We start from the raw sequence: 16,239 nt of genomic DNA on the forward strand, positions 1-16,239 counted from the left end.
TAAACTATTGATAATGCCAGATCTCTGTGTGAGCGTGATCTTGGGTCTGGACTTCCAGTGCCACCACCAAAGTATCATGCTTACCTACGGTAGGTCCCAGCCGCCCCTTACAATGTGCGGTCTGGCTACCCTGAAGGTCAAGCCGCCCTCTCTGTTCGCCAACCTCGCACCCAACTGTCGACCCATAGCGACCAAGAGTAGCCGGTACAGCTGGGAGGATAGACGGTTCATTGCGTTGGAAGTAGAAAGGCTCAAGTGGGAGGGTATCATCGAATGCAGTACCAGCCCGTGGCGTGCCCAGGTAGTAGTAGTTAAGGGTAGCGAAAAGAAGCGGATGGTGACAGATTATAGCCAGACGGTTAATCTATACACCCAGCTAGGCGCCTACCCTCTGCCCCGCATAGCGGATATGGTTAACCAAATTGCGCAATACCGGGTGTTTTCCACCATCGACCTAAAATCGGCATACCACCAGCTCCCCATTAGGCCAGAGGACTGCAAGAGGTCCTCCCAGACGTACTCCACTCGATAAGGTCGCTACTGTGTACTGCTACTAACGCCACTCCTCACGAGAAGATGTTTGTTTTTCCCCGCAAATCAACCTCAGGAGTGTCCCTACCCTCGTGGCTCTCCACCCCAGGGACAGTCCTATTACGGAAGCATGTGAGGGGCCACAAAACGGATCCCCTCGTGGAGGCAGTACACCTACTCCACGCAAACCCACAGTACGCGTACGTCAAGCACACCGACGGGCGTGAGGACACCGTGTCCATAAAGGACCTCGCCTCGGCAGGAAGCGACGATGGCCCATCACCACCACCCCCAGAAGAACCTCCACCATCCCCAGGCTCACCACCCCCAGAAGTACCTGCAACACCCCCAACACATGGGTATGCCCAGGAGGGCACCACGGACTCCCGGTCGGAACCCGAGGTACTGTTGCAACGTTCAGGAAGGACTATCACACCCCCGGACAGACTAAATCTGTAGAAGGGGTGAATGTGATGAAATATATGCCTTCATCAGCCCCTGTGTTTTACCTGCTTTGTATTGTGTGTACTGTAAAGTCTGTGGGTTGTGCAGTTAATAAATACACAGGCTTCAGAAGTAACAAACAAACAGGTCTTTACTATTCGAAGGTCCGGGCGAATCTGCCCTAGTTATCCTGCCACAACACTTATATACTGGTGTGGTCACTGTCGGTATTACAGTATACAGAAGCCAAACAAGTAGTGCCACACCTAAAGTAGTTCTCTTAAAGGTGAACGGTTACATTCAATAGTTCCCTTAAAGGTAGACGGGTACATACACTACAATCCTCCCTTTTTAGCTTATTACTTACAGAGTCCCCGTTAAACATACATATCTTCAACTTCATATAACAATTTACAGATATAATCTCGGTGGAACAGTTCACAGGTTCAGTCTCTGCGGAAACAGTTCATAGATTCAGTCTCTGATCTTGACTCGTTCCAAACAGTATCTCTTTGGTGTAGCCGGTTCACATGGCTAGCGTGACTCCTCCATAGCCTTTTTCTTGACGTAACAGCTTGAACTTTCGTCCTGTAGAACCAGCAGTGCGGACTTTTACAACCAACTGGCTGTCTTGCTAATTTCCGGTTTTTCAACTAATTTAGCTCCTTTCGTAGTGTCCCGCCTGAGATGGCAGAAGTGATACTATTTTAGACAGTTATTATCTTCTGCTTCTTCTTTTTCTTTTCTGCCTTTTTGAAACTCTTGGAGCTCCTTTCTCGGCTGCCAGCTGTAGCGCCACCAACTCTCTATGTTCCTTAGACCTTAAGTGCTTCATCCGGATTTCAGCACTTTGGGAGTTTTCATCACAAACTGGGCAGACCACATCCTCGTAATATTCAGTGTCACTCAACAGGTCATGGTAATATTCGGGTTCGTCCTGAGTTAGGCCAGCGAGAGAGCCTTCTTCTTCCTCCTCACCCATCTGGACGTTAGCTGACGGTGGTTCCTTCCCTAGACATCTTTCTTGAAAAGACTTCTTCATGCATTCATATTCATCCCGCTCTTCCTGGGTTATCTGCCATTCCTTCACGACGGACCTCATTTGTGAGTTCAATACCTTCCCTTCCATCGGGAATTGCGTTATCAGGCTATTTAATCCTTCTACTGAAGTAACTGTTTCCACATTCTTCTGTTCACCTTGACGTGATTCAACGTACTTTTGGCATCCTTGTAAAATCTGTGTTGCCACCTCAGCTATCTCCGTGACTTTTGAGAGCTCCGAACTCCTTCCCCCGGAAGATTGAAGCTCGTGTTCAGATTGTTCCCCTTGCAGAGTCTTGTCCTTCAGCATATGAAGGAGTTGGCTGACCGTTAACTCTTCCCTGGGAACACGGTGGATCAGAGTCTTCTCCATTTCATCCACCTTTTCCTCCAATGCTTCCACCTTCTGTTCCTCTTGTACTTTGGCTTTCAGCGTTCGGAAAAGTTGCGCCCTGATGCTCTCTAGTTCATGTTCAGGGACCATTCTTACAGCCTCTGAGTTTCTTACAGTTTCCTTTTCTTCCACTGAAAGGATTCCCAGTTGAATCTGTTCTTTAAGTTGTTGAACCTCGGTTATTGCCGCCTCATATTTGTCTTGGGTTTCCTTCAATATTTTTATGAGTTCTTGGACATCCTGTCTTTCATGTTCTGCCATGTTTTTCACCTCTAATTTCTCATCTATGGATGGAACTTCTACCGATGAGTCTGTCTTGGCCTTGAGCTCATCAAGAATTTCCTGCAGCCTTTGGACTTCTTGCTCATGTTCAACCTTTAGTTGTTCATATGCTTCTACTGAAACTAGCTTTCCGGAGGTTGCCGAGTTAACCCCCTCCAGAATTGTAGCCTGGGCCTGTTCATACTGTTCTTTCGACTTCTCACACTCTGCTTGTAAGGAGTCGTAGAGAAGAACTGGAATAACATCCTGGCTTCCTGAAGATTCCTCTTCATTTGCTTCTTTCGCAATTTCCTGTTGGAGTTCAGCCAAGGCTGCTATGCTATCTGCCTCTCGAAGTCTCACTGCCATCAAATCTTCTTTATTCTTGCAGTCTATCTCAGCCATTTTCCGTTTACTTTCATTTAACTGAGTGAGTCGTCCCTTATTCTGGGCTGAGAGATATTGCACCCTCTCATGTAGACCATAGCACTCCTTCTCTGCTCGACATAGCTGGTTACTGCTGATTTGGTTCTGTGTTTCAAGTTCCAACATCCTTTGCTTAGCTTCTTTCAGTTTCGCCCCTATAAGCTCCTCTTGCAACATGGCCACATAATTCACATCAGGTAAAGAAGCGTTTCTCTTTTCCATGTCCAAGATTTTTTTCTGCATATCTTTAAGTGCACACTGCGATTCAGCTTCTCTTAATCTTGCCTGCACTAGCTCCGTCTCCAATTGCAGAACAAAATCCTCAGTGTAGTGTGGTTTGCCTTTATGCTGTATCTCTAGATCATGCAAATATTCTAACTCCTGAACATCATAAGGGAGATGTGATCGGTAATTTGTCACGATGGCTCTAAGGACGCTCTTTGCTTGAGCTAGCTGCCTCTGCTGTCTTTCCAGGTTCTCCCATTCGGTGTCCCAGAACTTTTCCATTGTTTTCATCTCTTGTACGAGACGGTAACTCAACTGTTCTAATTGTTGTCGTACTTTGAAATAAGTTTGAGTCCGAGTTCGGTGTTCTTCCGTCGTGGATAAGTCCTTAACTTGAACAGACTCAGAATTCTCTGTCAAACTGAAGTTCTGCTCTGAAGCTTTATTCTTCTCGGTAGCATAAGCCTTTATGCATGTCTTCGTTTTCTCCACCATAGACGGCAAGTCCATTTTAGCCTTGTCTTCCATATTTGCGTTGGTCTTATCGTCATCCGTTTCAGAATCTGAGTTGATAGCTTGCCCCGAGTCCTCACTCATTATGGCTTTTAGATAGTGCCATTCCATGTCTATTCTCTTGATCCACTCCCGTCCTAGAAGTGGTGGTCCCCCCTCCGATAATACGTACAAGTTCATTCTTGGGTGTTCTTTACCCCATCTCTCACCTTGACTCTTATCTTCCCCATGGGGTATACCTTATGCCCCGTGTATGTCTGCAATACGAACTTGGTATTTCTTAAGGGTATGTGAGAGAATAGCCGGTGGTAGTCCCTTCGATTTATGACTGATAGAGCTGATCCAATGTCCAACTCCATTCTTACTTGGACTCCAGCTATTTTTAGTATGACCCAGATAGTTTGTAGGTCAGCTTCCTTACTCACATTGTGAATTCTCAGACTACCCAGCTCCTGGCTGTTTGGGTCTGAGTCTGAATTCTTCTCAGCCACCTTGTGTACCTTGTTGTACTTTTCTTGTGGTGGCTTCCTTTGGTTGTTGGTCTTCTTCCCTGACCGGCATACCTTAGCGATGTGACCCAGTTTGCCACATTTCCTACATTCTTGGTTCTTAAACCAGCATTGATTCTGGTCGTGTGTTGTCTTCCCACAACGGTAGCATTTTATTGTGCTCGAAGTAATTTGGTCCACCCCTAGTGCCGTCGCCTTTAGCTGCATTTCCGCCGTTCCTTTCGCTGCGGCTTCGTGCGATGCAGCTATGAGGACAGCCCTGTCCAGTATGAGGTCATTTTCTTCCAGTAGTCGCTTCTGCGTTCCTTCTTTGGACAATCCGCATACGAACTTGTCACGCAGTGCCTCTGTCAGATTCCCTCCGAACTGGCAGTATTTCGCTAGCCTACGCAGTTCGACCAAGTATTCCGCATTGCTTTCGTCTTTCCTCTGCGTTCTTGCGTAGAATTTGAATCGTTCAGCCAGCCTCAACGGTGTGGGGTTCAAGTGATCCTTCAGCACTGCTACAATATCATCGAAAGTCTGATCTGCCGGTTTAGCTGGTGAGAGAAGATGCTTCAACAACCCGAATGTTTTCGCACCCATCATGTTAAGTAAGGTTAAAGCTTTTTCATCCTTAGCTATTTTGTTAGCCTTACAATGTATCTCAATACGTTCTACGTACGTGGCCCAGTCTTCTATCTCCGAATTGAACTCGTTGATGTCCGCCCACTTAGGCATCTTCCTTTCCTTGGGTACAACACAAGTATTTCTTTAAATATTCTTATTTATTTGTTTATTTCTAAGATGGCGGGTTTCCCGCGAAAATGGCGGTTTCCCGCTCTTTCCTTCTCGCCCCGCCCACTTCAATGGCGGTTTCCCGCTTCTGTCGTCTTCTTCGCCCAATGGCGGCTTCCCGCGTTTCTTCCCGGTGGAAGGGGTACGCTTCCCCCACAGCGGACAGGTTCAGCCGCTGGGCTGGCTTCCACACAGCTCCCCTTACTTGGCTCTGTCTTTTCCTCCCGCCCGCACGGCTCTACCGGCGCTGGGTACACCCCGTTAACGGAGGACAGTTCAGCCGCTGGACTGGCTCTCGCGCAGTCTCTCTCTCCGTACCCGGCTCTGTCGCTCTCTCTCCCGCACGTTCGGTTCCACCGGCTCTGGGTACCCCGTTGGTGGAGAACAGCTCAGCCGCTGGACTGGCTCTCGCGCAGTCTCTCTCCCCTTGCTCGGCTCTGTCTCTCTCTCCCACCCGCACGGTTCCTGTTCGCCTCCCAGCCCTCTCGCAGACTGGTGTTTCCCTCCCCGGCTGCGGCTGGGTTTCTCTTCCCGCGCCTACTCCCAGTCTCAGCGCTTCGTGGCTGCGGTCGCTGCCCAGCTTTTCCCGCCGATTGAGGTCCGACTGTCTCACGACGCCGTTGGACCCGACTTTCTGACCGGCTCCGTTCCCCCTCGACCGTGGTCGAGTGCACAGCCCTTATCCTCCGGATATTCTCTACACCTTCCCCTACTCACAGTCTCCGCGGCCGCCTTGTTTCCTGCTGATCGGCTCACTCCGCACCGTGGTAGAAGGGTAGTCAGTGCCTGTTGCAGATGGAAGATTTTGTTGCTAAAGTCTTCCTCCTTCCTCCTGCTGCAGCCTCGTGTTTTCTTTCAGCAGCACGACGAGGGCGGTTGCCTCTCTTCGACGCTCTTCGTTGCTTTGGTAGTCTTGCCGCAGGGTACGATCGGACTCGTCGCCACTGTAAAGTCTGTGGGTTGTGCAGTTAATAAATACACAGACTTCAGAAGTAACAAACAAACAGGTCTTTACTATTCGAAGGTCCGGGCGAATCTGCCCTAGTTATCCTGCCACAACACTTATATACTGGTGTGGTCACTGTCGGTATTACAGTATACAGAAGCCAAACAAGTAGTGCCACACCTAAAGTAGTTCTCTTAAAGGTGAACGGTTACATTCAATAGTTCCCTTAAAGGTAGACGGGTACATACACTACATGTACCGCCCCCTTTTTCCTATTGTGTGTATTGGCTACGCCCCTGTCTTTTGTCATATAAAGGTCTCAAGAGCTGTATGAGTCATTCTATCAGACGAACCCGATGTGGAAAGACCTGCAATGTTCTTAGTGATTAAAAGCCTTCAGTTGAATCCTTTAAACTCCTTGGCCTAGAAATTGAGTGGGCTTAGCACCCATTTTGCGGCGCTAGAGGGCATTGCGCTGGACTTACAGCCGGTTTTGAAATTGACTAGGGCCCAACATCGGCGTTACACCGGTAGCGCTGCGCCGGCACCGATGACGTCATCGGTGTGCGCAGCGTCCCGGTTGCCGTGGTGACGGGCCCCAGCGCCGAAATTCAGTTGCGGCCGCCTCGCCCGTGGCAGCCGCAACTAAGACTCTGGCAACAGAGTCTTGCACGACTTTGCGCCGGCGCATAAAGGTGGAGCGGCGGCCGGCCGCTTTCCGGCCGGCCGCCTGCCCGCACCTCCCTCCCCGGACTCCCCCACCCCCCCCCCCGCGGAACAGATGCTTCTCGGCTGCGAGCCCGGCACTTCCCCGAGGTGCCGGGCTCATTTTTGTGGCGATTTAACCGGCCAGCGGGCAGGTGCAGGCAGCTCCTCCTTAACTGAAGGAGGAGGCCTGCACTTCCCGAGCCTGCCGCACCGCATCGGGCGCCGCAGCGCCGGAATAGCGCCGCAATGCGGCGCGTAGCGCCAGTTTTCAGGCACAAACAGCCTTCAGTAGCGCCGGCAGCCGTTTGGGCGCGGCGCTACTGAATTTTTGGCGCGCACAGCGCGACTTAGCACCGGCGCTAAATTTCCGGCGTTAAGCCCCGGCGCAGCGCAAACTCAATTTCTAGGCCCTTGTCTTTGAGTTATTGATGGCACATCACCTATCAAGGCAGGCTTGTCTCCTGCCACTACTATAAGAGGCAAGCTCTGACACTGATCCTTGTATTTCACTGGTATGGTGAGACTTCCTACTACAGGGATTTGCTCTCCTGAGTAGCCTCGCAGCCCTACCTTCGATTTCTCTAGTCGATAATCACGCAACTTGCCGCGATATAGTGATTCTGATACTATGCTCACGGATGCACCAGTGTCAATTTCCATGGGTATCCTGGTTCCTGCGACATCTACTTGGATGATGATACCTCGCAAATCGCTGTTAGACCTCGTCCTGCTGCTTCTCTTCAACGGTATGTAGTGTCTGGCGATTTCTACTTCTAGCATTGCCAGTCAGTTTACTCTTCTGTCAGCACGCCTTCACAAGATGCCCAGTTTTCTTGCAGTAGAAACACTCTGCCTTCACATATGGACAGCTTTGAGCGATGTGTTGTCCCAGGCACCGATAGCACGACTTCAATGCACTGTTACCTTGGCCAGTTGCTGAAGCCTTCGGGCCCAACTGTCTTTTACTTTTAGCCTGCAGCTGATTCACCTCGGTTGTCTGATGACTGGAAATGGCGTGGAACTCTCAGGAGTATCGGTCGGCCATATCCATCGACATAGCTGTCTGACAAGCTAAGTCAAAAGTCAAGTTAGGAGTTGTCAACAATTTACTTCTGCTACATTCATTTTTCAACCCACAAACAAAGCGGTCACGCAAAGCTCGGTCCTGAAAGTTTCCTAAATGATAGTGAATGGATAGCTTTTTCAAAGTTGCAATGTACTCACTGACACCCTCTTCATTTACTTGATCACATGTTCCAAAATGTTAACTTTCAGCCATTTCCAGGAACTCAGGACTGTGGTGCTGTTCTAACTTGGTTAGGATCTCCTTCAGTGGCGTGTCCTTCGGCTTGGCGGGAACAAGCACATTTTTCAGGGTTTCATACACCTGCTTCAGTCAAAAAAATAGCCCATTTCATTTCTAAAACCGCCCAGTTACGGTTTACATCATCGGATTACAATTACGATTACGTTCACAAATTACAATTTTGAGCTTGAACATTTTCATCTGAACCTTCGGTCTCAATAATGTTATTGGCCTTAAAAAACATCTCCATCCACTCAATGTAAGAACTCAATGGTTCACAAGCTCGGTCATACATGCCGAGATTTCCAATGAATCCCATAGGCATGGCCATGATTGTCCCAATCCCGTTGAACAGTTTCTCAGCACGCTACCTGTGTATCTGTGAGAATCAACTGTTGCTGTGTATACATACACGCGAAGGTGAAGCGCGGACAATTCTGCATCAGCATTAACAATAAAATATTGCAAAAAATTCAGATTAGGTGTCACAAATTCACCATAAACTTTTCCACTCGAAAGTTGAACACCTTGTCCTTCCATGATCCTTAAAAATGGCTTTGGGAGCTCATTCTCGTCGCCAAAAATGTAATATATATGAGTAGAACAAATGAAGGACAGAGGCAGGATGAGTTGCTAGTCAAGGAGCTTGCTTTACTAGACCAGAGCGAACTGAGCATGCTCATACCAAACCATGTGATAAACCATCTGATAATACATTACAAGCAGTAAATGTGGAACATGTTAATAGGTCATACTTAAATGGTAGATGGTGCTTGTTGGATAGTCTTATCTTGTCAAATCACTTAAAGTGTGCCATTTTCTCATCCATTTGCTTTCAGGTACAGTAGACAGCATTAAGCCTGGCTGCAATCTCTTGCCAGACATAACATACTGGTATGTGCTGGGCATAACTTGATGGGAGAGGATGCTGCTACAAGGCCTTCTCCCTCCACTGGGGGAACTTGGGGCCTTTTCTGTGGCTTGCTGGGTGGGGCCTACCACCACTTTCCATGTGCTCCAGGAAGCGGCAATAAGTGGGGTGAACATGAAGGACATTTGCATGGGGCAGGAAGGGAAGGAGTGGCCAGTAGCTATACCAGCAGGGGCAAGGGGAGGGAAATCCTGCTATCACCCAATTTCAAGTAAGATCGCAGAGAAGAATTTCCTCTAACAATTTTATCATGAAAGCTGTGACAGAACTGTGCTGTCTCCTCCAGACAGCATCGAACATCCAACAAAGCCCGAGAAATGGGAAAAGAGTATTGTTATAACTGCATTCTGATTGGCCTACACTCTGTCTTCTGTAATGAATTTGTAGTACACAAAGCCAAGCCAGAAAAATTACACACAAACAGCATTTTAATTTTGGTCTATTAGCACAGGTGAAATATGAATAATTAACACTTTAGTCACCAAAAGAAAATAGTACCCTTAATTGTCTTTACAAATTGCATACTTCAATGAAGTGCTTACACACAAGAGACCCTCTTGCCTTAGACTGGTTCCTGACTGGGTCAGAGATCGCATCATAGAGATAACACTTGGTCCACGTGATCTCCTGGACTGGTTTTGATCAACTGAGGAATTTTCCAGAGTATTTTTTTCCCTTATTGGCCATGGGTTTTTTCTGTTTTGTGCCTCTTCCAGGAGATGACATGGCTGCGGCAGTGGGGAGGAGGGAAGAAGTGTTTAGTCATGATGCCCCGGCCATAATGGTGTGGGGTAGCTGGTCTTTTCCTGCCCGTCAATCTTGTATGTTCGTATATAACCGGCCATTACACCAATCACTCTGGGGATTTGGCTTTGGAATGATTTGACTTTATGAATTGTACACCTGTGTTCTCCATTAACCTCCAATGAGGTTTGGGGCCATCGAGTTGCTCTGGTGTTGGAATTACTTTCTCGCACTCTGTTCCCTGATGTTCCAGTTCTTGGCTTTCTCCAACTAATAGAATAAAACTCAGCCACTGCAGTGAATCTAAATCTACAGAATGAACGTACAGCGCAGTCATCTAGGTGAAGTATTCCTGAATTATTAAATGAAACAAATCGCTATGATCGGTTCCAGAAACCTCATGCTATCAAACAGTAGCATCATTGGTCACTTATTACCACTTTACTTATGAGCCCAACCACTCAGGCTTTAGCAAATCAATCCAACTTTATTTTGTTCTTACCTTACATTATTTACTTGCCACTCCCCCCATCTCCTGCTATCATTACTGCTGCGAATTTCCTTCCTCAGCCGATCAGGTCTACCGCCACTATTGAGACAACCGAGGCAGCCACCTTCTTTTCTGCAATTTCCAACAGATCTTTGTCCAGCTTGCACCCTCTACTCTTTGACTCTTAACTACTATCTCCCTCTGCTCCACCATCAGTGGCAGAAAGGAAGACAGAGCAGATATAGAACAGGTAGACAGAACACGGAAGATACAGCACAGGAGATGGAAGAACAAGCCAGGTAGAGACAGACTGTGGATGGAGGCAATGATGATCAGTCCAATTACAGATTTCTGCTAGATGCCCCATTTTGTTAATTGTAGAGTCTGAGCCCCCCCACCCCTCCCCTCCCCTCAGCCATTGTGGTACTGAGCCATAAAGTGTGGCAAAATCCAAGGTTTAATCCCGGTTTGTGAATTCAGCTGGGCCAATAACATTGGCCTCACCACCTATGGGAGAAGGAAGGAGATAAATCAGCCTGAGTTTGCACTGCTGATCGAGTGATCCCTACTGGATACTGTGCATGTTTAGCTGTTTGATAACAATTGAGTTGGGCTCAGCTGTGATTTCTTTCTCCCAACGCTCAATGTCAAAGTTCACACATGAAGAATGGCCACTTGGGTGAGGTTTCAGAGCATTGTCAGCACTTGTGGAACCATAGCCCAGCAAGATTCAGTGCCTTCAGGAGAGGAAAGAAGAAAGCGGGGGGAAAAATGTAGATTTACCCATTAATTTTTCATTGTTGTCTGAATAAATGAGAAGTCCGTGGTGTTGAACCAAGCAATGTAACTAACTGACTTTAACACAAACCAGACTAAATCAAATTTGTTCTGACTTTATTACACATTAAAGATTTTTTTTCAGTGTAAGATAAACAAGTACTGAAATATTCCTGGAATTCCATGAGTTTGGTATAAGTGCTTCCAGAACATTGAATCATGGAGCACCTGGGCTTAATAATGGTTCCCTCTATACCCCCTCAACAATCTCATTTCCTGTTTCTGAGTCAGGCACAGGTCCGACTGCAAATAATAGGCACTGAGCTCTGAGAGCTTTCCACCCCATATGACATGTGTTGCACGTATGTATCAGCAACCTGTAGGGAAATCTTGGGGAACAGTGAAAACATGTTTTTGTTATTGAGAAACCAAGAAGAGCCGAGGCCCTTAGTACTGGACATCAGTAAAGTTAAGAGTAAAGAGAACACAAGATACATTAGATTGAAGGAGGAAGGAGAGACTGAAGGAGTGAAACAATTCTACAGTTTTGTAGATCTAAGAAAGAATGAGTTCGTTTACCAGACTTTGGAAGGAGCATTGATTTCAACAGAGTGAGGGAGGAAGAGGGCATATTGAATGCCATATTTGCATCTTGGGAGGAACAGAATAGGAAAACTCAAAGGAGCACTGACTACACTCGTACTGTATGATTATGAATGCCCAATTAGAAACAAGCGTTCTATACAGTCCAGAGAATGTTCAGGCTGTGATGGACTGACATTTACCTGACCAATTGGTAACCAAGATAAAGGCACCTTTGTCAGTTGTACTTTTGTTGCATAATTGCTGGTTCTTCAAATGTCTGAAAGAAGTAAGAGACAAGAAGCTTTTAACTGAAGCTATGTAATGATCAATAATATGGCATTCTATAGTGGACACTAGGTGGAGCCGTAGAGCTGTGTAGAGCTGTATATATATAAGACTACACTACCCAGCTGTAGGTATATTAAGACTACATTACCCATGAGGCACTAGGCTACCCACAAGGCAGCAGTCAAGATGGAAGCCTCTACAGATACTGTACCTAGTCCACATGTGCTCTGATGCACTATCAATTGCTACAAAAGACTGGAGATTGAGAAAGTAATAAACAGGCTTTTATTACCAAAGAACAGAGCATGCCTCTTGTGGTTGCCTGGTATCCAAAAGGGCCGGGGGCTGCCGAGCAGCGACCTTTATACCCAGCCATGAGGGTGGAGCCAGGGGCGGAGTCAGCTGAGGCATGCACAGACAAGTACCACAATATGCAAGAGTGAACAACAGTACTAACAGTGAACAACAGTACTAACAACAGTGGTGAACAACAGTACTAACAACAGTGGTTTACCACATTCACCCCTTGTTTAGAATTGAGTCCGGCGGGGTGGAGTGCACTAAAAATGTACTGAAGTCTATCAGGAGGCCTTGTAAGCCGTCCTGAGCATTGCAGCAGCGGCGGTGATGGTGCAGTATCCAACGGTGAACCCGGTGTCTCGTTCAGAGGAGGTGTAGCAGGTGGCGGACCCTGGGGCTGCTGCATGCCGTCTACAGGGGTCAGAGCATGGGTAATGGGAGGTAGCGATGGTGGTCTCTCAGAGGCACCCGAAGGTGCGAGGTCTCGTGCGGGGACTGTGTCCTGGGGGTAGGCAGGAGTAGCGGTGGGTGGCGAAGAGGGTGTTTCAGGAGCACCCGCAGGTGCGAGGTCTCGAATGGAGACTGTGTCCTCCCGCCCGTCCGGGTACACCACGTAAGCATACTGCGGGTTGGCGTGGAGGAGGCTCACCCTCTCGACCAGGGGGTCCGCCTTATGGGTCCTCACGTGCTTCCGCAGTAGGACGGGGCCTGGAGAAGTCAGCCATGTTGGTAGCGAAATCCCCGACGTGGACTTCCTGGGGAAGGAGAACATTCTCTCGTGAGGAGTGGCATTGGTGGGTGTACAGAGCAGCGACCGAATGGAATGGAGCGCCGCAGGGAGGACCTCCTGCCAGCGGGAGGTCGGAAGGCCCTTAGATTTTAAGCTTAAAAGGACTGCCTTCCAGACTGTCGCATTCTCCCTTTCCACCTGGCCGTTACCCCGGGGGTTATAGCTGGTGGTCCTGCTTGTAGCAATGCCTCTCGCGAGCAGGGACTGCCGAAGTTCGTCGCTCATAAAAGATGAGCCCCTGTCGCTATGGATATAGCTAGGGAATCCGAACAATGCGAAGAGGTCATTCAGACATTTAATGACCGTGGTACTGGTCATGTCCGAGCAAGGGATGGCAAACGGGAAACGGGAGTACTCATCAATTATATTGAGGAAGTACACATTGCAGTCAGAGGAGGGGAGGGGCCCTTTAAAATCGATGCTCAGCCGCTCGAAGGGGCGCGTGGCTTTGATCAGGCTCGCTCTGTCTGGCCTATAAAAATGCGGCTTGCACTCGGCACAGATCTGGCAGTTCCTGGTCATGGTCCTGACCTCCTCGATGGAGTAGGGCAGGTTACGGGATTTGATAAAATGGAAGAACCTGGTGACCCCCGGGTGGCAGAGGTCATTGTGGAGGGTCTGTAATCTATCAACCTGCGCGTTGGCGCACGTACCACGTGATAGGGCATCTGAGGGCTCATTGAGTTTCCCGGGCCGGTACAAGATATCGTAATTGTAGGTGGAGAGTTCGATTCTCCACCTTTATATCTTGTCATTCTTGATTTTGCCCCGCTGCTTATTATGAAACATAAAAGCTACTGAACGCTGGTCAGTGAGCAGGGTAAATCGTTTTCCGGCCAGGTAATGCCGCCAATGTCGCACGGCTTCCACAATGGCCTGGGCCTCCTTTTCGACAGAGGAGTGTCGAATCTCGGGGCCCTGGAGGGTCCTTGAGAAAAAGGCCACGGGTCTCCCCGCCTGGTTAAGGGTTGCAGCTAGGGCAAAGTCGGATGCATCGCTCTCCACTTGAAAAGGGAGGGACTCATCCACAGCGTGCATTGTGGCCTTCGCAATATCGCTTTTTATGAGAGTGAAGGCTGCACAGGCCTCTGCTGTCAGGGGGAAGGAGGCGGACTTGATGAGGGGTCGGGCTTTATCCGCATAGTTGGGCACCCACTGAGCATAGTAAGAGAAAAACCCCAGGCATCTCTTCAGTGCTTTCTGGCAGTGGGGGAGGGGGAGCTCCATAAGAGGGCGCATTCTATCGGGGTCTGGGCCGATGACTCCGTTCTCCACTACGCAGCCAAGAATAGCAAGGCGCTTAGTACGAAACATACATTTGTCTTTGTTGTATGTGAGATTCAGCCGCTGGGCCGTCCGGAGGAATTTCTCTAGATTAACGTCGTGGTCCTGCTGGTCGTGGCCGCAGATGGTGACGTTGTCTAGATATGGGAAAGTGGCCTGGAGCGCGTTCTGGTCAACCATCCGGTCCATCTCCCGTTGGAAGACAGAAACTCCGTTGGTGACGCCGAAGGGAACTCTGAGAAAGTGATAGAGCCGACCGTCAGCTTCAAAAGCTGTGTACTGGCGGTCCTCAGCCCTGATGGGGAGCTGGTGGTATGCCGACTTCAGATCAATCGTCGAGAACACCTGGTATTGTGCTATCTGATTGACCATGTCAGATATGCGGGGGAGTGGGTATGCATCCAACTGGGTGTAGCGATTGATCGTCTGGCTGTAGTCAATAACTAGGCGCTGTTTTCCGCCAGTCTTCACCACCACCACTTGTGCTCGCCATGGGCTATTGCTGCTCTCGATAATCCCTTCCTTCAGGAGTCTCGCTACCTCGGATTTAATGAAACCCCTATCCCCGGCACTGTAACGCCTACTTTTGGTAGCGATGGGCTTACAGTCGCGGGTGAGGTTAGCGAACAAGGAGGGGGGGAGACTTTAAGGGTGGAGAGGCTGCAAATGGCGCGCGGCGGGCGATTTAAAAACTGCTGGCTGCAGACCGTGAGAGGGGGGAGGGGTCCACCGTACGCTAAAGTGACACTCTTAAGGTGGCACTGAAAATCCAACCCCAGTAGGACGGCAGCGCAGAGATCGGGCAGGACCAGAAGTTTAAAATTTTTGTATGCAGTACCCCGCACTGAAAGAGTCACCATACAGTAGCCACCGACTTCCGCTGACTGGGCTTTGGAAGCCATAGAGATGCGATGACGCGTCGGTAGGACCGGGAGAGAGTAACTGCGCACCGTGTCGGGGTGTATAAAACTCTCCGTGCTCCCGCTGTCAAAAAGGCAGGTAGTGGCGCGGCCGTTTACCATAATGTCCATCATGGACCTGGACAGTTGATGCGGGAGAGATTGATCCAGCATCACGGAAGCCAGCGTATGTTCAAGCGCGTCGATGCGGTCGTCCGATGAGGCGGTGGTGGAGTCCAGGTCCCCCGTAACCGAAGTCGGAGGCGTCCAAGATGGCGGACAAAATGGCGGCGCCCACGGTCCCGATCCCCATGCGGCTGGGGGAGCCCAAGATGGCGGGCAAGATGGCTGCGCCCACGGTTCGCTGCTGGCGTTAGCGGTCTTTCCTTTGCAGGCGCTAACGTAGTGACCTTTCTTCCCGCAGCCGGAGCAGGTAGCATTCTTCGCGGGGCAGCGTGCTCTAGGGTGTTTAGCTTGGCCACAAAAATAGCATTTTTGTGCCTTGGACATCGCTGCAGCAGTCGGAGGTGGCGGTCCCATGGCCCAAGATTGCGGCGTCCACGGCGCGGGGCGATTAGGGGAGAAAGCGTCCATATTTCTGTGGGCCGCGTCGAGCGAGAGCGCGAGGGACACTGCCTTTGTCAGGTCTATTTCACCCTTCTCCAGCAGCCTCTGCCGGGAGTAGTCGGACCTTAGACCCGCAACGAAAGCGTCTCGTATCAGTCCCTCCGCATGTGCCGCGGCCGATACTTCCTTGCAGTCGCAGCCACGTCCGAGTACCCGCAGTGCCCGTAGGAAGGCCTCCACCGATTCCCCGGGCTGCTGTCTGCGAGATCTTAAAAGGTGCCTGGCATAGACCGTGTTAACCGGGCGTGCATACTGCCCTTTCAGTAGGTCGATAGCCGCCGCGTAGGTCGTCGCATCTTGGATTAAAGTATAGACTTGGTGGCTCACCTTCGAGGCCAGGATTTTCAGTTTATTTTCATCAAGAGTCACGGTCGAGGCTTCCAGATACGCCTCAAAGCAACACAGCCATTGTGCGAATTTAGTCGACGAACCCGCTTCTTGGG

Source organism: Somniosus microcephalus, chromosome 13 (genome assembly GCF_052327205.1).
Source record: "Somniosus microcephalus isolate GS21.2 chromosome 13, FLI_Smic_1.0, whole genome shotgun sequence".
Taxonomy (NCBI): domain Eukaryota; kingdom Metazoa; phylum Chordata; class Chondrichthyes; order Squaliformes; family Somniosidae; genus Somniosus; species Somniosus microcephalus.